Raw genomic sequence first — 17,259 nt, 5'->3', positions numbered from 1 at the left:
ATAAATCCTATATTTCTCTCAAGATAAACAAAATATATACATCACAGCAGGATTGTTTAATACCAGGATATCAATGAAGATGCATAGCTGCAATGGAGGCGCCGAAAGATCGGACATTTCGATGGAATTTTCGATTTTCGCGAATCGTCGCCGGTCAATCATAGATGCGATTGTCGTGGAAAAGAGCGTTTTTAAACTTCTTACGTTATCGCTTCTCGGCCTTTTGGCTAAGATCAAGTGTAGTATCTGTTCTTATCAGTTTAATAGCTGATATGTTCCGCAATGCGGGACTAGTCTATTAAATGGATTTTTGGTATCGGGAGTTGGATTAGGGGCTTGCTCCGTCCGCTCCACGTATCGACCCGGTATTGCAGTACCTCCGGGAACGGTGCACCCCCTTTGGGGGGACCTGGAAAACAAAGAAAAGATCATAAAGTGTTACGTGGTCCTCCCGGTGACTACCTGGTGTCGGTGACCCCCGGACCGTGAGAGGAACTCCGCCAGAAAGATCTATGATTTATACGCTTTCGTAACGCAATCAATATGAATTCCAGTCAATAAGAAACCCCACACCAAGGATCCGGAGTAATCAATAATATATTCCCCGAGCAATCAACAATCCACAATCAATATTACGAAGATGGCCATCTTACATACGTGTCCCCCACTGTCCCCACTCACGACCACTTGGGTCACGGTCACTGTCCCTCACAATGTCTCTCTTCTCCGCACACGGGCGGTTGAACGAACCCCGGGCGGACGTGCTCCAAACGTGCACGTCTCGTACCGGGGATAGCTGCTGCAGCGCACACCTCCTTGCCAAGCAACGGGGCAAAACCAAGCGCGGCTTGCAACGCGCGCGAGGCCCAAGGTGCGACCCGTACGCGTCCTTGTAGACGGTGAAGCGAACTGTGCCGGACGCTTGGTTCCGTGCACGAACCCACGGCGACTTGACGTGTAAATGGGTAATCACACGTCCCGGTAACTCCTCTCGCCAGACGGGCTTGTAAACGCAGCATTCCCCACGCTGCTCAATATCGATACCGCTCTTCTCGGCGCTGGGCGAGGAAGAAGAAGAGAATCGCCGCTTCTCCAGGACCTCGTGTCTTTTCTTCTTCCGTTTCCGGTCTCCTTTTCCCCAGAAGGGCTCCTGACCCTTTAATCACAACAACCTTTAATCGGCTACACATTAATAAGCAAAGACCTGAATAGTAATTCACATAAATCCGTAACAAAAGGAAAAACTTCAAGATTTGCTTTTACAATTGGAGAGATATTTAAATTTGAAAACTCTGATGAGTGAATCGGGAAGTTGTGCAGTGGTTTGTGGGTTCGTCCTCTCTAATAAATCTTCCCACTCATGATTATTCTCCACAAGTTAATAAACAATTTATGCTAAATTAAAAAGGCAATGTGGGGATGACAAACTTCAGTCTAAAAAAGGTCCTAAACAAGACAGGGATGATGTTGGTTTAGAGAGTCGACAACAGTGTTGCCGTCACAAAACAATCCCAACATCACTGCCGCATTTACACTTCATCAATCGTTGCTTCAAGCTTCCACAAACATTTCACTGGTGACCACAGTACTTGATTACTCTTGTAGTGTAGCCACATAATGAGATTGTACAAATTAGCAATCCGAGTATAATGTTATAATATCAGTACATGATCATCAACTTCTTACAAACTGCATGAACTTCTCTAATTTCAGCATTATATAATTATCTCCATTTGTGATTGGTTACTCTATGTTGATAAAAAAGAAAAGTAGGAAAGAAAACTGAAACTGCAGGAAGTCCCTGAAATTATATTGGAGCTTCTTATACTTTTGCAGAAATTATATATAGGAGCTTGTAGCGGCTACCGCTGGGTTTTCACAATCGCCTTGCACCTATCAAGGACGCGGAGCGATCACCATGCCGGGCTCGTCCAGGATGCCCGGGCAGGCTCGCCCTCAACTTGCCAGGACGCTGGGCCACGCCCCCTCTCGCCTTTCCTGGGCAAACGCTCCAGGATAATATGTATATATATTGCTGCCCGATAAACGGGCTTTTGAGAGTGCCTGAGTGTTTGGTTTGATTAAAGCAACTCGGATGAATTCCAGCTTTTTGTCGCGTCCATTCTTCCGATCGACGTGGGAGCCCCAGCTCCTTCATTGGTGACCTACCGACATGGACACGGCAGTCGCCCTTAAACTGCCTACCTTCTGGGAGGCTCACGCGGCGGTTTGGTTCGCACAGGCGGATTCCCTGTTCGCCCTGCGAGGCATCACGGCCGACGACACCCGCTTCCACCATGTGGTAGCAGCGCTCGGTTCGGCCACCGCGGCCCGCGCCCTGAGCCTCCTCGAGAGCCTGCCAGCCGCTGACAAATACGGCGCGATTAAGAAGCTTCTCCTCGACGCTTTCGCCCTCCCATCGGCAGAACGCGCACGGCGCCTGCTCGACCTGCCCGAGCTCGGCGACACGCGCCCTTCCGAGCGAATGGACTACATGCTTTCACTGCTCAGCGAGCACTCTCCGGCATTCCTGTTCCGGGAGCTGTTCCTCCGTCAGCTGCCTAACCCGGTACGCCTCGCCCTGGCAAGCACGACGACCACAGATCCCCGGGCCCTTGCCAGAGAAGCCGACAAGATCTCCGCCGCAGGACAGCGCATCGCAGCGGCGACATGGGACCCACCGCCGTCCAACGCAACACCCATGGCGCCCGAGCACCCGGCACGGTCGACGACCGAACTGCCGACGCAATTGGCGGCCGCTTCACCGAGCCGACCACCTCCAGCACGACGACCGGGGCCTCCACCTGACCAAGCATGGTGTTACTATCATGCCAGGTTCGGACAGAAGGCCCGGACATGCCGACCCCCGTGCACCTTCGGCAGGCCGGGAAACGGCCGGGCCGGCGTTCATTACCAGCCATGAGCGCCGGCCACACGGGCAACTTACTGTTCATCACGGATAAAGCGTCCGGACGGCGCTTCCTGTGCGACACCGGCGCCCAACTGAGCGTCATACCCGCCTCTGACCAGGACAGGCAATCCACGGTTTGCGGCCCCTCCTTGGTTGCGGCCAACGGATCGACCATCCGCACCTTCGGCCCGCGCAACGTCACCCTCTGCTTCGGCGGCCAATGCTTTGCTTGGACGTTTGTAACCGCAAACATGCCCATGGCTCTGCTAGGCGCCGACTTCCTCTGCGCACACGGACTGCTGGTGGACGTCCAACGGCGTCGTTTAATCAACGCCGAAACCTTCAGCTCCCTGGTATGCACATTGAGCAGCTCCGCGCCGACCGAGCTGGCATGCGCCGTCCCGGCGGCGAACGAGTTTGCTCGCCTGCTCACGGAGTTCCCGGCCCTCACGCGGCCGACGTTTTCGGCCGTCGCAGTACGGCATGGGATCGAGCACCACATACCAACCACGGGCCCGCCGGTCTACGCCAGGGCCCGCCGCCTCGACCCAGCCAAGCTCGCCGTGGCGAAGGCCGAATTCGACGCGTTGGAGCACCTCGGCATCGTGCGGCGCACCGATAGCGCGTGGGCCTCGCCACTGCACATCGTGCCAAAGCCGGGGGGTGGATGGCACCCGTGTGGCGACTACCGCCATCTCAATGACGCTACCACCCCCGACAGGTACCCGATCCCGCATATCCAAGACTTCTCCGCCCGTCTGGCGGGACGGGTCATTTTTTCGAAAATTGATCTCATACGGGGATATCACCAGGTACCTGTCAGGGCGGCCGACGTCCCTAAAACGGCAGTCATCATGCCGTTCGGCTTATTCGAATTCTTGCGGATGCCATTTGGTCTCAAGAACGCGGCTTAGGCGTTCCAGCGCTTGATGGACGGCGTGCTGCGTGACCTGCCGTTCCTTTTCGTTTACCTGGACGACATCCTCGTCGCCAGCACGTCCCGGGCCGAGCACCTCCTCCACCTCCGAACACTGTTCGGGCGCCTCAGCGAGCACGGCCTCATCGTCAACCCGGCCAAATGCCACTTCGGCACGACGGCCGTTGATTTTTTGGGCCACCACATCACCAAGAACGGGGCCGTGCCGCTGCCAACCAAGGTCGAGGCCATCACCACGTTCCCGCATCCCCGCACCATAAAGGCCCTGCAGGAATTCCTGGGAATGGTGAATTCTTATCACCGCTTCGTGCCCCGCGCTGCTCAACTCATGCGGCCCCTCTACAAAGCCCTCCGGGGCAAGCCGGCCAAGCACAACATCGCCTGGTCCGCAGCAATGAATGCGGCCTTCCAAAGCTCAAAGCGGGCCCTCGCCGACGCAACACTGCTCGCTCACCCGGTGCTCAACGCTCCCATCGCCCTCACCACGGATGCCTCCGACTACGCGGTGGGCGCCGTACATGAGCAATGGGTGAACGGGGTTTGGCAGCCACTCGCTTTTTTCAGCCAGCAGCTCCGGCCGAACGAGCTCAAATACAGCACGTTTGACCGGGAGCTCCTCGGTCTACACCTGGCCGTCCGCCATTTCCGCCACCTCCTGGAGGGTCGACCTTTCACGGCGTTCGTCGACCACAAGCCGTTGGTTTACGCCATGGCCAAGGTCACGGAGCCGTGGTCGGCCCGCCAACAGCGCCACCTCTCCGCCGTGTCGGAGTTTACCACGGACATCCGGCACGTCACCGGCAAAAACAACGCCGTGGCCGACTGTCTTTCCCGGGCCAGCGCGAACGCGGTCCACCTGGGCGTGGACTTTGCGCTTATGGCGGCGGAACAAACCACCGACACCACGGTGCAAGCCCTCCGGGCGGCGGACATGGGCCTCCGCCTGGCCGACATCCCCTTCGCGGACACTGTCCTGCTCTGCGACATCTCCCAAGGCCAGCCTCGCCCCATCGTGCCCATCACCTGGCAACGCCGCATCTTCGCCTCCCTCCACGGCCTTTCCCACCCAGGCCGGAAAGCTTCCCAGAAGCTGGTGTCGGCGCGATTCGTCTGGCACGGCCTTCGTCGGGACATCCGCGATTGGACCAGCACCTGCACGGCCTGCCAACGGGCCAAGGTCCACCGACACACCCAGGCCCCGCTGGCACCTTTCACCGTGCCCGAACGACGTTTCGACCACGTAAACGTGGGTCTGGTGGGCCCCCTCCCCCCGTCACGGGGGTTCACACACCTGCTCACCATGGTGGACAGGACCACCAGGTGGCCGGAGGCCGTTCCCCTCGTCTCCACCACCACCGCCGACGTGGCGCAGGCTTTCATCGCCACCTGGGTCGCCCGCTTCGGTGCACCGGCGGACATCTCGTCAGACCGCGGACCACATTTCACCTCCTAGCTGTGGGGCGCGGTCGCCCGCAACCTGGGGGTCAAGCTCCACCGTACTACGGCCTACCACCCCCAAGCCAACGGGTTTTGCGAGCGATTCCACCGCTCCATGAAGGCCGCGCTCATGGCCGGCCTTCAAGACGGCGGTTGGGCCGACCGGCTGCCGTGGGTCCTTTTGGGCCTCCGCACGGCCCCCAAGGAGGACCTCCAGGCATCCACCGCCGAGCTTGTCTACGGCCAGGCGCTACGCGTCCCGGGCGAATTCGTGCCCGATGCTACCAGTCCCTGGTCCGCAGCTCACCAGCGCTCTGACCTCCAGGAGGCCGCCCGACGGTTTGCCCCCGTGCCAACATCCCACCACGGTGACCCCCAGTCCTACGTCCCCCCAGCGCTTCGCACAGCGGAGTACGTTTTTGTGCATCATGACGCACATCGGGGGCCACTCCGGCCGCCGTACGACGGGCCCTTCGGGGTCCTGCGACGGGATGACAAGTCGTTCGTCATCGACATCGGCGGCAGGTCAGACCGGATTGCGGTGGACCGCCTCAAGCCGGCGCACGTGGACATCGACCAACCGCCACGGTTGGCCCTTCCGCCGCGGCGAGGCTGCCCCCCGTCCACGGTGCCCCCCACTCGACCGCCCACCACCACACCGGACCCCCCCCCCCCCACGACCCGCCAGGGGTCGCTTCGGCCGGGTCATCAGGACCCCCCTCAAATTGACCCTGCCGGTGCAAGTCGATTCTGGGGGGACGTGTGTAGCGGCTGCCGCTGGGTTTACACAATCGCCTTGCACCTACCAAGGACGCGGAGCGATCACCATGCCGGGCTCATCCAGGACGCCCGGGCAGGCCCGCGCTCGACTTGCCAGGCCGCGGCCAGGACGCCCGGCCACGCCCCCTCTCGCCTTTCCCGGGCAAACGCTCCGGGATAATGTGTGTATATATATTGCTGCCCGATAAACGGGCTTTTCAGAGTACCCGAGTTGTTTTGTGACAATAAAGAAACTCGGACGAATTCCAGCTTTTTGTCGCGTCCATTCTTCCGACTACGTGGGCGCACAGCTCCTTCAGTGTGATATTTATAAACGTTGTGGACGAGTTATGACTAATCTTGGTGGATGAGTTGGTTCGGTGGCAAGAACATAGTCAGGTTCACTATGTTAACAAATATAATTTCGTTCAAAATTTTGGGATTAGCAAACATGTACATTTTTGGAATCATCAGAGCATGGAGAATCCGAAAATCAATGTTGGCATTTGCACAGACACCTGCATGGCCGCCATTTTGGATTTTCAATATGGCCGCCATAAAATACATATTTTGCGCTATCTAGGCTTCGAGTCAACCTGGAAACTTAATTAATTATGCTAATCCTATGTTTTCTGGGTCAAGGAATCCAATAAAGTCCTCAAAATAGTGCTCATGATTATAGAAAAGCAACAAACAAAGGTAATTGTACTCGGTCTACACCCTTCAGGAATATGCGTTTACAGATCTTCATCACTGTCATGAGTGTCATTTTCACAAAGGTGTCTAAGCAAATGCCAACATTAATTTTTGGAATCCTCATGCTCTTAATATTCCAAAAATGTATAGTTTTGCTAATCTCCGAAAAATATTGAACGAAAAAACATAGTGAACCTGACTAACAAGCCGCTTAGCTTATGTTTCAGGTCCGAATCTCGGCCCGACCTGGTCGTGGGATACAAAATGTAAAATGTTCAGCATGGCGGAGGTATGCTCTCTCACAAGTGCTGTTTTAGTTTCCACAGTTAACGACGAATCAACGAGCTTATTTAAAGATCGGTTCATTTGAATCATTGTAATAATAGTTCTCTCTTTCGGTCACTCGTTTCTCGGATCCTCATGACGTCATCGTACGAACCAGCATCGCCCTCTTCCTCTTCGACCTCCGCTGATGGGCGGAGCCTGCAAAGCTCGATGGAATAACCGAAACGGAGTACGAGTGGATTAACATCGGGAAGTCATGTGCACAACTCTACAAGCACCACGTGAACTCCTCCCCTTTTCGCTGCTTCGCAACAAAGCACGTGATTTGATCCCAGTAAAAATCATAAACCCCCATACCCATTAGGGTTCCTGTAATTCAGGTCGAATGTATTATTTATAATGTATTAAACAGCTGGTGTGTTTAATGTCCAATTCCATTGGAATCTCGGTTGCAAGCCGGGTTTTTACGCATGGGACGCGGCTCTGACGCACAGAGGAAATGACGTCATTTCGCTAATCTGTCATCCTGTTTTCTTCACATGATAAATCCTATATTTCTCTCAAGATAAACAAAATATATACATCACAGCAGGATTGTTTAATACCAGGATATCAATGAAGATGCATAGCTGCAATGGAGGCGCCGAAAGATCGGACATTTCGATGGAATTTTCGATTTTCGCGAATCGTCGCCGGTCAATCATAGATGCGATTGTCGTGGAAAAGAGCGTTTTTAAACTTCTTACGTTATCGCTTCTCGGCCTTTTGGCTAAGATCAAGTGTAGTATCTGTTCTTATCAGTTTAATAGCTGATATGTTCCGCAATGCGGGACTAGTCTATTAAATGGATTTTTGGTATCGGGAGTTGGATTAGGGGCTTGCTCCGTCCGCTCCACGTATCGACCCGGTATTGCAGTACCTCCGGGAACGGTGCACCCCCTTTGGGGGGACCTGGAAAACAAAGAAAAGATCATAAAGTGTTACGTGGTCCTCCCGGTGACTACCTGGTCTCGGTGACCCCCGGACCGTGAGAGGAACTCCGCCAGAAAGATCTATGATTTATACGCTTTCGTAACGCAATCAATATGAATTCCAGTCAATAAGAAACCCCACACCAAGGATCCGGAGTAATCAATAATATATTCCCCGAGCAATCAACAACCATCAACAATCCACAATCAATATTACGCAGATGGCCATCTTACATATGTGTCCCCCCCTGTCCCCACTCACGACCACTTGGGTCACGGTCACTGTCCCTCACAATGTCTCTCTTCTCCGCACACGGGCGGTTGAACGAACCCCGGGCGGACGTGCTCCAAACGTGCACGTCTCGTACCGGGGACAGCTGCTGCAGCGCACACCTCCTTGCCAAGCAACGGGGCAAAACCAAGCGCGGCTTGCAACGCGCGCGAGGCCCAAGGTGCGACCCGTACGCGTCCTTGTAGACGGTGAAGCGAACTGTGCCGGACGCTTGGTTCCGTGCACGAACCCACGGCGACTTGACGTGTAAATGGATAATCACACGTCCCGGTAACTCCTCTCGCCAGACGGGCTTGTAAACGCAGCATTCCCCACGCTGCTCAATATCGATACCGCTCTTCTCGGCGCTGGGCGAGGAAGAAGAAGAGAATCGCCGCTTCTCCAGGACCTCGTGTCTTTTCTTCTTCCGTTTCCGGTCTCCTTTTCCCCAGAAGGGCTCCTGACCCTTTAATCACAACAACCTTTAATCGGCTACACATTAGGGGGTCGCTTCTCGGCCTTTTGGCTAAGATTGATGTTAATAACTCTGTTCTTATCAGTTTAATAGGTTTTATAAGTGTGTTTATATGTGTCTTCACTGTTTTTATAGGTTTCGAGGACTCCCGACCTTACACGGTTTCTCCAATGGAGTGCGACGGATTGAGGCCCGATCGTGGAGGCGGAGGTGCAGCCGGCGGTGCGGGGGGGTTCCCCTGCGAGCATTGTGGTAAGCTTCTTTCCACGGCCGCGGGGTGGCGCCGGCACATCGCTCGGCTGCATCGGATGGTCGACGTCGAGGCTTTGGCCTTCGCCGGCCCCCAGACGCAGGTATTTGCTTATCCGCTTCCCGACAGATGGCCCTGCGCGTTGTGCCAGGAAACGTTTTATACATATCAGACCCTACAGAGACATCAGGAGCGGATCCATGTCGGGACCGTGTATGTTACAGCATTCAAGTGCTCGAGGTGCGACCTGGAGTACGACACGGCGCGGAAGGTGGCGAACCATTTCCAAACTCATCGGAGAGAGGATAAAAAGGTACGCCCTGCCGTTGCCGGTGTCGCGGGTTCCTTAGTCGATCGCCTATTAACCCGAAAGAGAATGGGGACCGCCGCCGTCGGACCGGAACGCGCGCGTCGGGACGTAGGTTCCGGCGTTGGGCGTTCTCGGGTTAGAACGGCGGCGGTCCCTCTCCCCGGCCCGGCCGCGGCGTCCGAGAGCTATGGCTCGGAAGACGACGCTGCCTGGCCGTGTGTCCGCGTTTCTCAAACGATTGGCGGTAACGGGAGGCGACCGACCCTGGAATTTCGACCCGCGTGTGTGGGTCGTACCTCTGGAGGGCACGACTGGACCGGGCTTGTGCTCGAGTCCAGTCGGGTATCCGAGTCCCCAGTTGGTGTCCCCCTGTCGGTCCGATTTAGAGCCGACTGTGCCGAGTCTCCGGTGCTTCCGGAGGGTGGGGGTCCTCCTCTAGTGGAGGCCCCCCAGCCTATAGAAAGTGTTGAATCGGAAGAGGGGGCATCCCGGCGGTGGGTACAATGGGTGTCAGCCATTCTCGAGGCCCCCGAGGGACGGAGTTTCGAGGAAGCCTGTGATGGCTTCTTGCGGGAGGCTGTGGCCGAGGTCCCCGGGGGGTTGTGTGATGGGGGAGGGGGAGAGGCGCGTGGTGGCGAGGCGAGGGATTTTGAATTGGCGAGCGGAGCTGCAAACGTAGCCCCACTCGCCCCTCTTGCCTTTAGGCCCGAACCTCCCCCGCCTCACCGAGCTAGAGTGGGTCCAGAGTGGGTCCACTCACCGGAGGTCCAGGACCGTGTGGAGGTCCCGGGGGGGTTGTGCGACGGGAGAGGGGGAGAGGCGCGTGGTGGCGAGGTGGGGGATTTTGAATTGGCGAGCGGAGCTGCAAATGTAGCCCCGCCCGCCCTTCCTGCCTTTAGGCCTGAACCTCCCCCGCCTCGCCGAGACGCGGCCCCGACCCCTCGACCGGCTCTCCCCCCGGGTGATGCAGCGGCCAGCTCCTCCTTCCCTGAAGTGTGGGTGGAGTGCCTCCGTAGGGCGGATGGGTGGGATGATTTTGAAAGCGCCTGCGACGAGTTCACCAGAGCTTTGGTCGACCGTTGTCGACCTTCGCGCGGCGGGCGTAACGCGGGCGCTCCCACACGTCCTGCTTGGCCCAGGTCTGACCAGCCCAATGGGGCTGGTATCGCCGGGCCGAGATATGACCCCCAGGAGGCTAGCCGCCTGCAGAAGCTGTACAGGCGGAGCCGAAAACGTGCGTTTCGGGTGGTCCTCGGGAAACCGGCAGACCACTATGCTGGCGGAAGGGCTAAGGCCGAGGCTTTCTTTTCCGAGGTGTTTTCCGCCAGGGTTGTTGACCCAGAGGCCATCTCTCTGGAATTTAATAAATATGTTCCCCATACTGATGAGGCTCGGGTAGAGGGGAGGGGGTTGACGGCGCCCCTCTGCCAGAAAGAAATTTCTGACAGGCTGGGGCGCATGAGTAAATCCGCCCCCGGCCTGGACCGTGTGGAGTACCAACACTTAAAGAGGATGGACGGAGCGTGTCGTGTGACAGGAGAGATATTTGATAGATGTCTACGCGCGCTCTGTATTCCCTCTTCCTGGAAAAGCGCCACTACGGTCCTGATCCATAAGAAAGGGGACACCAAGGACCCGGAGAACTTTAGACCAATAGCCCTACAGAGTTGCTTGTATAAGCTGCTCATGGCGATCCTGGCAGATCGGCTTCGTGATTGGGCCCTCCGGCATGGTATGCTGAGTGAGGCCCAGAAGTGCTCGCGTCCCAGCAAGGGCTGCTTTGAGCACTCCTTTTTGCTTAACACGGTCATGAAGGACACCAGGCGCAACCAAAAGAATGTGTTTGTTGCCTGGTTGGACCTTCGTAATGCATTCGGGAGTGTGCCTCATGGAGCAATATTTGCCGCGCTGGGTACGATGGGCGCTTCGGCAGAGCTGATCCAGCTGCTCCGGGATGTCTATACCGGCGCATCTACGAATATTAATACTGACGAGGGCCCGACGACCGCGGTCCCGATTCAGTCTGGGGTGAAACAAGGTTGCCCCATATCGCCGATCCTGTTCAATCTGACTATTGAGCTGATTGTGCGCGCTGTGCAGGTCTCAGCAGCAGCGGGAGGCCACGGAGTTAAAGTCCATGGCGAGCCTGTTAACATCTTGGCTTACGCCGATGACTTGGTCATTCTAAGCCGGACCAAGGAGGGCCTCGCGGCCCTCCTTGACGTGGCCTCCGCCATGGCTGACATGCTGAGTCTGCAGTTCAAGCAGGCAAAGTGCGCATCCCTGTCGCTGAGTTGTCGACAGGGAATATGGGTCGGCGATACAGAATTTTCGATTCAGGGCAGGCCCATGCCTGCATTGAGTAGCGAGGAACATTATCGTTATCTCGGAACCCCCATCGGTGTATATCGCGATGACGAGGACATCTGCTCGTTGATTTTTAATATGACGGCGGATGTCCTCAAAATTAAACAGTCATTGCTGGCACCTTGGCAGAAGTTGGATGCCATCCAAACATTTATTCAACCCTGTTTGTCATTCGCATTACGCGCAGGGGATGTCCCGAAGAAATACGTCCACAAGTTGGTTGCTGTGATTGTCGCTGCTGCCAAAGAAATCTGCCAACTACCTGTCCGCGCAACAAATAATTATATATTCGCGGGCCGAGATGTTGGCGGGTTGGGGTTGCAGCACCCCGGGTCTGAGGCAGATATCCAAACCATCGTTCAGACGGTGCGGATTCTGGCCTCAAAAGACCCTTCTTTGCGCAGCATTGCCTCTCAGCAACTCTTGTCGGTCGTTCGCCGAACGATCCACCATGATCCTGAGGAGTCAGACATAGACAAGTTCTTGTCTGGCTCTATGGAGGGGCCGTTGGCGAATTCTGGGAATAGCGGCCAAATTTCCACTCTCTGGTCAAGGGCGAGGGCTGCTGCGAGAAGATTGAAAATAACTATCCGCCGCGCCCTTTCAGGCGAGCCAATGGTCTCTCTGGCCCAATCCCAGGAGTGTGGCGCGGGTGAAATCTGCGCTTCACTGAGGAGCTGGACCAGAGAGAAGTTTGCCCAGCAGTTGCTCGCTATGCCAGACCAAGGGAAGGTGGCCGCTTGCTTGAAGGGAGACAGGTTCGCCAACGGCTCCTCATGGATTCGGGGGGGATCTTTCATGCGTTTTTGCGACTGGCGTTTTATTCACAGGGCGAGGCTCAACTGTCTGCCTCCGAATGCTGCCATACACCGGTGGAACCCCTCCTGCCCAATCAAGTGCCGGCGGTGTGATTATCCTCGAGAGACTCTGGCACACATCGTGGACCACTGTCTCCCGAGCATGATGCCCATCCGTCGCCGGTACAATATGATCCAGAACCGCCTGGTCAAGGCCATTTGTCATGGGGAAGTCTTTGTTGACCAACACGTCCCTGGTGATCCCTCCCCACGTGAAAGACCTGATATCACTGTGGTGGAGGGAAACAAGATCACCATTGTGGATGTGGCTGTCCCCTTTGACAATGGCCCTGATGCCCTCACTGCCTGTGCAACGGCCAAACAAGAAAAATATTCAGAGTTGCGTCGAGCATTGGCAGTGGAGGGCAAGGACGTCCAGGTGTGCGGGTTTGTGGTTGGGGCGTTGGGGTCGTGGTTCGCAGGCAATGAGTCTGCCCTGAATCGTTTGGGGATTTCACGACCTTACCGCAGACTGATGAGAAGATTGTGTTGTATTGATGCAATTAAGGGATCGCGAGATATATATATTGAACATATGTCGGGCCACCGTCAGTATGCCGAGGGAGCCTGATTGTCTTGTCTTGTCTTGTATTTGTTGATGTTTGTTTTAATTGTGTCGTTTTTAATCACATGAGTCCTTTTTTTTGTTGTTGTTGTTGTTTACTGTGTGGCCAAAATGTCGAGGAGCGAGTGTCTATAATAGATTGGTCCTGCGATTTTTAAACCTGGCTTGGGGCCTTTTATTGGACCCTGGATGATGTTTCGGAAGTTTCCGGGGTTCCTTTCTCCTTTTGTTTTACATTTGATTCCCCCATTTGTGGGGGAAATTTTTATTGATTATTTAAACATACATATTCTGGCTTTGTGCCCCTTATTGGACCCTGGATGATCTTCTGGAAATTTCCGGGGTCCCTTTCTCTTTTTTATTTGTTTACCCCTTTTGTGGGGGAAATTTTAAATTTTTTTAACGTTGTGTTTTGATTTTTAAATTTTTTAATAAATCTGTTCTTATCAGTTTAATAGCTGATATGTTCCGCAATGCGGGACTAGTCTATTAAATGGATTTTTGGTATCGGGAGTTTGATTAGGGGCTTGCTCCGTCCGCTCCACGTATCGACCCGGTATTGCAGTACCTCCGGGAACGGTGCACCCCCTTTGGGGGGACCTGGAAAACAAAGAAAAGATCATAAACGAGAAAGGTCAAGATTTGCTTTTACAACTGGAGAGATATTTAAACTTGAAAACTCTGATGAGTGAATCGGGAAGTTGTGTAGTGGTTTGTGGGTTCGTCCTCTCCAATAAATCTTCCCACACATGATTATTCTCCACAAGTTAAGAAACAATTTATGCTAAATTAAAAAGGCAATGTGGGGATGACAAACTTCAGTCTAAAAAAGGTCCTCAACAACATCGGGATTATGTTGGTTTAGACTTTAGAGAGTCGACAACAGTGTTGCCGTCACATAACAATCCCTACATCACTGCCGCATTTACAATTCATCAATCGTTGCTTCAAGCTTCCACAAACATTTCACTGGTGACCACAGTACTTGATTACTCTTGTAGTGTAGCCACATAATGAGATTGTACAAATTAGCAATCCGAGTACAATGTTATAATATCAGTGCATGATCATCAACTTCTTACAAACTGCATGAACATCTCTAATTTCAGTATTATATAATTATGTCCATTTGTGATTGGTTACTCTATGTTGATAAAAAAGAAAAGTAGGAAAGAAAACTGAAACTGCAGGAAGTCCCTGAAATTATATTGGAGCTTCTTATACTTTTTCAGAAATTATATATCGGAGCTTATTATACTTTTCGCAAGGCCGAGCTCTCAACAGTAGTCTGGAGGCAGTGATGTCGGGGTTGTTATGTGACGGCAATACTGTGAGCTACTCTCTTAACCAACATCATCCCTATCTTGTTGAGGACCTTTTTTAGACTGTAGTTTGTCATTCCCACATTGCCTTTTTAATTTAGCATAATTTTGTTAATGAACTTCTTTCTGTCATTTTTTACAATGTGGAATAACACAATGGTATATGGTACTCAGAGGATACCCAATCTTGGAGCAAAAGTGCCAAGATATCTTAGTCAGCAATGTCAAACACTGCACATGTTCCAATATTGTCGAACCGCTAACGTAACCCTGACTGTATCTTGCAGCTCTGTCTTATTGCTCGATTCTCAAAGAGTAATGTCTTCATCCAGCCTCAGGCCACACAATGACCTGCACTTTGAAATGCCCAAAATAACTGATGTGGTTTCCCTTTAACCAATAGGTTGGGGGCAAAGGAAAGGGGCGGAGGCCATATCAATTAATTGACCATTGACCACTCCAGGCGATGCAGTGTGCCAAAACAAAGATGAAAGGAACACGAAATGTCAGTTCAAATATTTATTAAACTAGGGGGTCCGTTGGTCCATTAGACCAAATTTTAATTGGGGACTTTTGGATCTTCAGGGATTTTTGGGTCTTTGATGACTTTTGGGTGTTTGGGGCCTTTTGGGTCTTTTTGGTCCTTGGGGACTTTTGGGTCATCTGGGGATTTTGCGTCATCTGGGGTTTTTGGGTTTTCGGGGACGCCGAAACCGGCCGGCGGTTCATTTCCGGCCGTTCATTGGGACTTATTGGTCATCTGAGTCCTTGGGGCTTTTGGGTCATCAGAGACTTCTTGGGTCCTTGGGGACTTATGGGTCCTTGTGGACTTTGGGGTGATCTGGGTCTTTTGGGTCCTCGGGGACTTTTGGGTGATTTGAGTCATCTTGGTATTTTGGGTCAAGTGTTGAAGGGTCTGCCAAGGCCTAAGGGGTCTCGGCAGTCTAAAGGGTTAAAAGGCACATTTGAATCGTGCGGAATTAATTAATAGACGTGAAAAAGTATGACTGACACACACACACACACACACACACACACACACACACACACACACACACACACACACACACACACACACACACCTCCATTTATCGTAGATTCAATTTGACTGGATTCCTTGTTCAGTCTGTTTTATACGACGGCATAAGTGATGAGCCGACGTAGCGAATCTGGCGCCGAGAAACCGTGACTCGAGATGGTTTATTGATCACGTGGTTCCTTTTGCATTGACTCGCGACTGGAGGGTTCATGATCACGTGTTCCATGTGCGGTGTATAGCACGAGTACCTTGCTACTAGTACCGACTGCAAAGCCGCAATGAGCCGGCGAAGCCAAAACCTCTTGCCACTATTTTACCCATCACCATGGCATCAGTAGGTTAGGTAGTTGGTCGTAGGTAGGTAGGTAGTTGGTAGTAGGTAGGTAGTTGGTAGTAGGTCGGTGTAGTAGGTACCGTACCTGGTAAGACTTGGTTAAAGAGAACAGCAGACAGTCCTCCCCAATACCTGCATACCTCTTGCCACTATTTTACCCATCACCATGGCATCAGTAGGTTAGGTAGTTGGTAGTACGTAGGTGTAGTAGGTACCGTACATGGTAAGACTTGGTAAAAGAGAAGAGCAGACAGTCCTCCCCAATACCTGCATACCTCTTGCCACTATTTTACCCATCACCATGGCATCAGTAGTAGGTTAGGTAGTTGGTAGTAGGTAGGTTGGTAGTAGGTAGGTGTAGTAGGTACCGTACCTGGTAAGCCTTGGTAAAAGAGAAGAGCAGACTCCTCCCCGATGGCAATACCTGCATACAATACAATAAATGTCACAAGAAGCTTAAGGAAGTAAGTATACGATGTGCTAGCTTAAGGCCTATTTTTAACTGGGTTTAACATACGTTTTCACAGTAAGTGTGTAGTCTTCTAACTTCAGTCGCTGTCAGGCGCCATGGCTGGTTCTCTGACTCTCCGGGCACGGCAGCTTCGTCCACCAGAAGACGTTAGCTTGCAGTGATTAATTCGGTGAATTCCATCTCAACTTCGGATATTTCCGGCCGTGAAAAACTATCCGTATTTCTAAACTAAATATGTAAACCGCTTATACCATATTTCTGGCCGTGAAAAACTATCCCGTACGGCCGCGAGATTTCTAAAAAATAATTCGTCAATTTTAGAATATTTGACGCCGTTTTCACCGTCCGAAACGCGTAATAATAATTGGTTCTGGTGTTTGATGACGATTTTCGTTGAAGATAACGAGGTTGGTCTTAACGTATTTTAATTACTAATGAGAGGTTTCATTAGATTATTAATCAAAGAACGACGGGTGAAACAAGCTCCGATTGACCTTTTTCGCAATTGTTTTATGCAAACTTCCGCATCCGGTAGATGGCGCCCATCATTGAGCGCTTTCATTTTAGAAATATTTTTGCAAATGCTCGACTCTCAATCTCTCATTGGGTCCGGTGTTTGGTGACGCGTTTTGTTGAAGATAACCAGGCCCGTGCGGGCCGATGTTGGTCTTAAATTATTTTCGTAATACATCGGAGGTGCATAAGATTGTGAATCAAACGACGACGGGTGAAAGAAACTCCTAATGAACGTTTAAAATTTGTTATGCATACTTCCGCCCACGCAAGATGGCTGCGCCCACGGCGCTTCGGATTCTCGAGCCAAGGCATAATCAGGTTTTCAACATAATACGTACTCGTTTATTGACAACACCGGCTTCGCCGGCTATTATTTTATTTTCACAAATGTAAAACTGAAAAACAAGGCCTTTCCCGAGACATGATATTTCTGCTGATATTATTTTATGCCACATCACATTATCACGCATATAATAGCATAACGC

The 17,259-nt window shown here is 52.7% G+C and overlaps 2 non-coding genes and 1 pseudogene across 2 annotated transcripts; all 3 read left to right on the top strand.

Annotated features, from left to right (window-relative positions):
- Window positions 1-207: 207 nt before the first annotated feature.
- Window positions 208-399, top strand: LOC137426345 (U2 spliceosomal RNA). Its single transcript, XR_010984301.1, has one exon. It is a non-coding gene; the product is annotated as a U2 spliceosomal RNA (small nuclear RNA).
- Window positions 400-7,774: 7,375 nt separating this feature from the next.
- Window positions 7,775-7,966, top strand: LOC144891899 (U2 spliceosomal RNA). The gene has a single exon (XR_013623308.1). It is a non-coding gene; the product is annotated as a U2 spliceosomal RNA (small nuclear RNA).
- Window positions 7,967-13,502: 5,536 nt separating this feature from the next.
- On the top strand, window positions 13,503-13,681 carry LOC144891903 (U2 spliceosomal RNA; annotated as a pseudogene).
- Window positions 13,682-17,259: the final 3,578 nt, after the last annotated feature.

This window comes from Myxine glutinosa, chromosome 4 (assembly GCF_964187855.1).
Source record: "Myxine glutinosa chromosome 4, kmMyxGlut1.1, whole genome shotgun sequence".
NCBI classification, from domain to species: domain Eukaryota; kingdom Metazoa; phylum Chordata; class Myxini; order Myxiniformes; family Myxinidae; genus Myxine; species Myxine glutinosa.
This window is presented reverse-complemented; position numbering and strand designations above follow the sequence as displayed.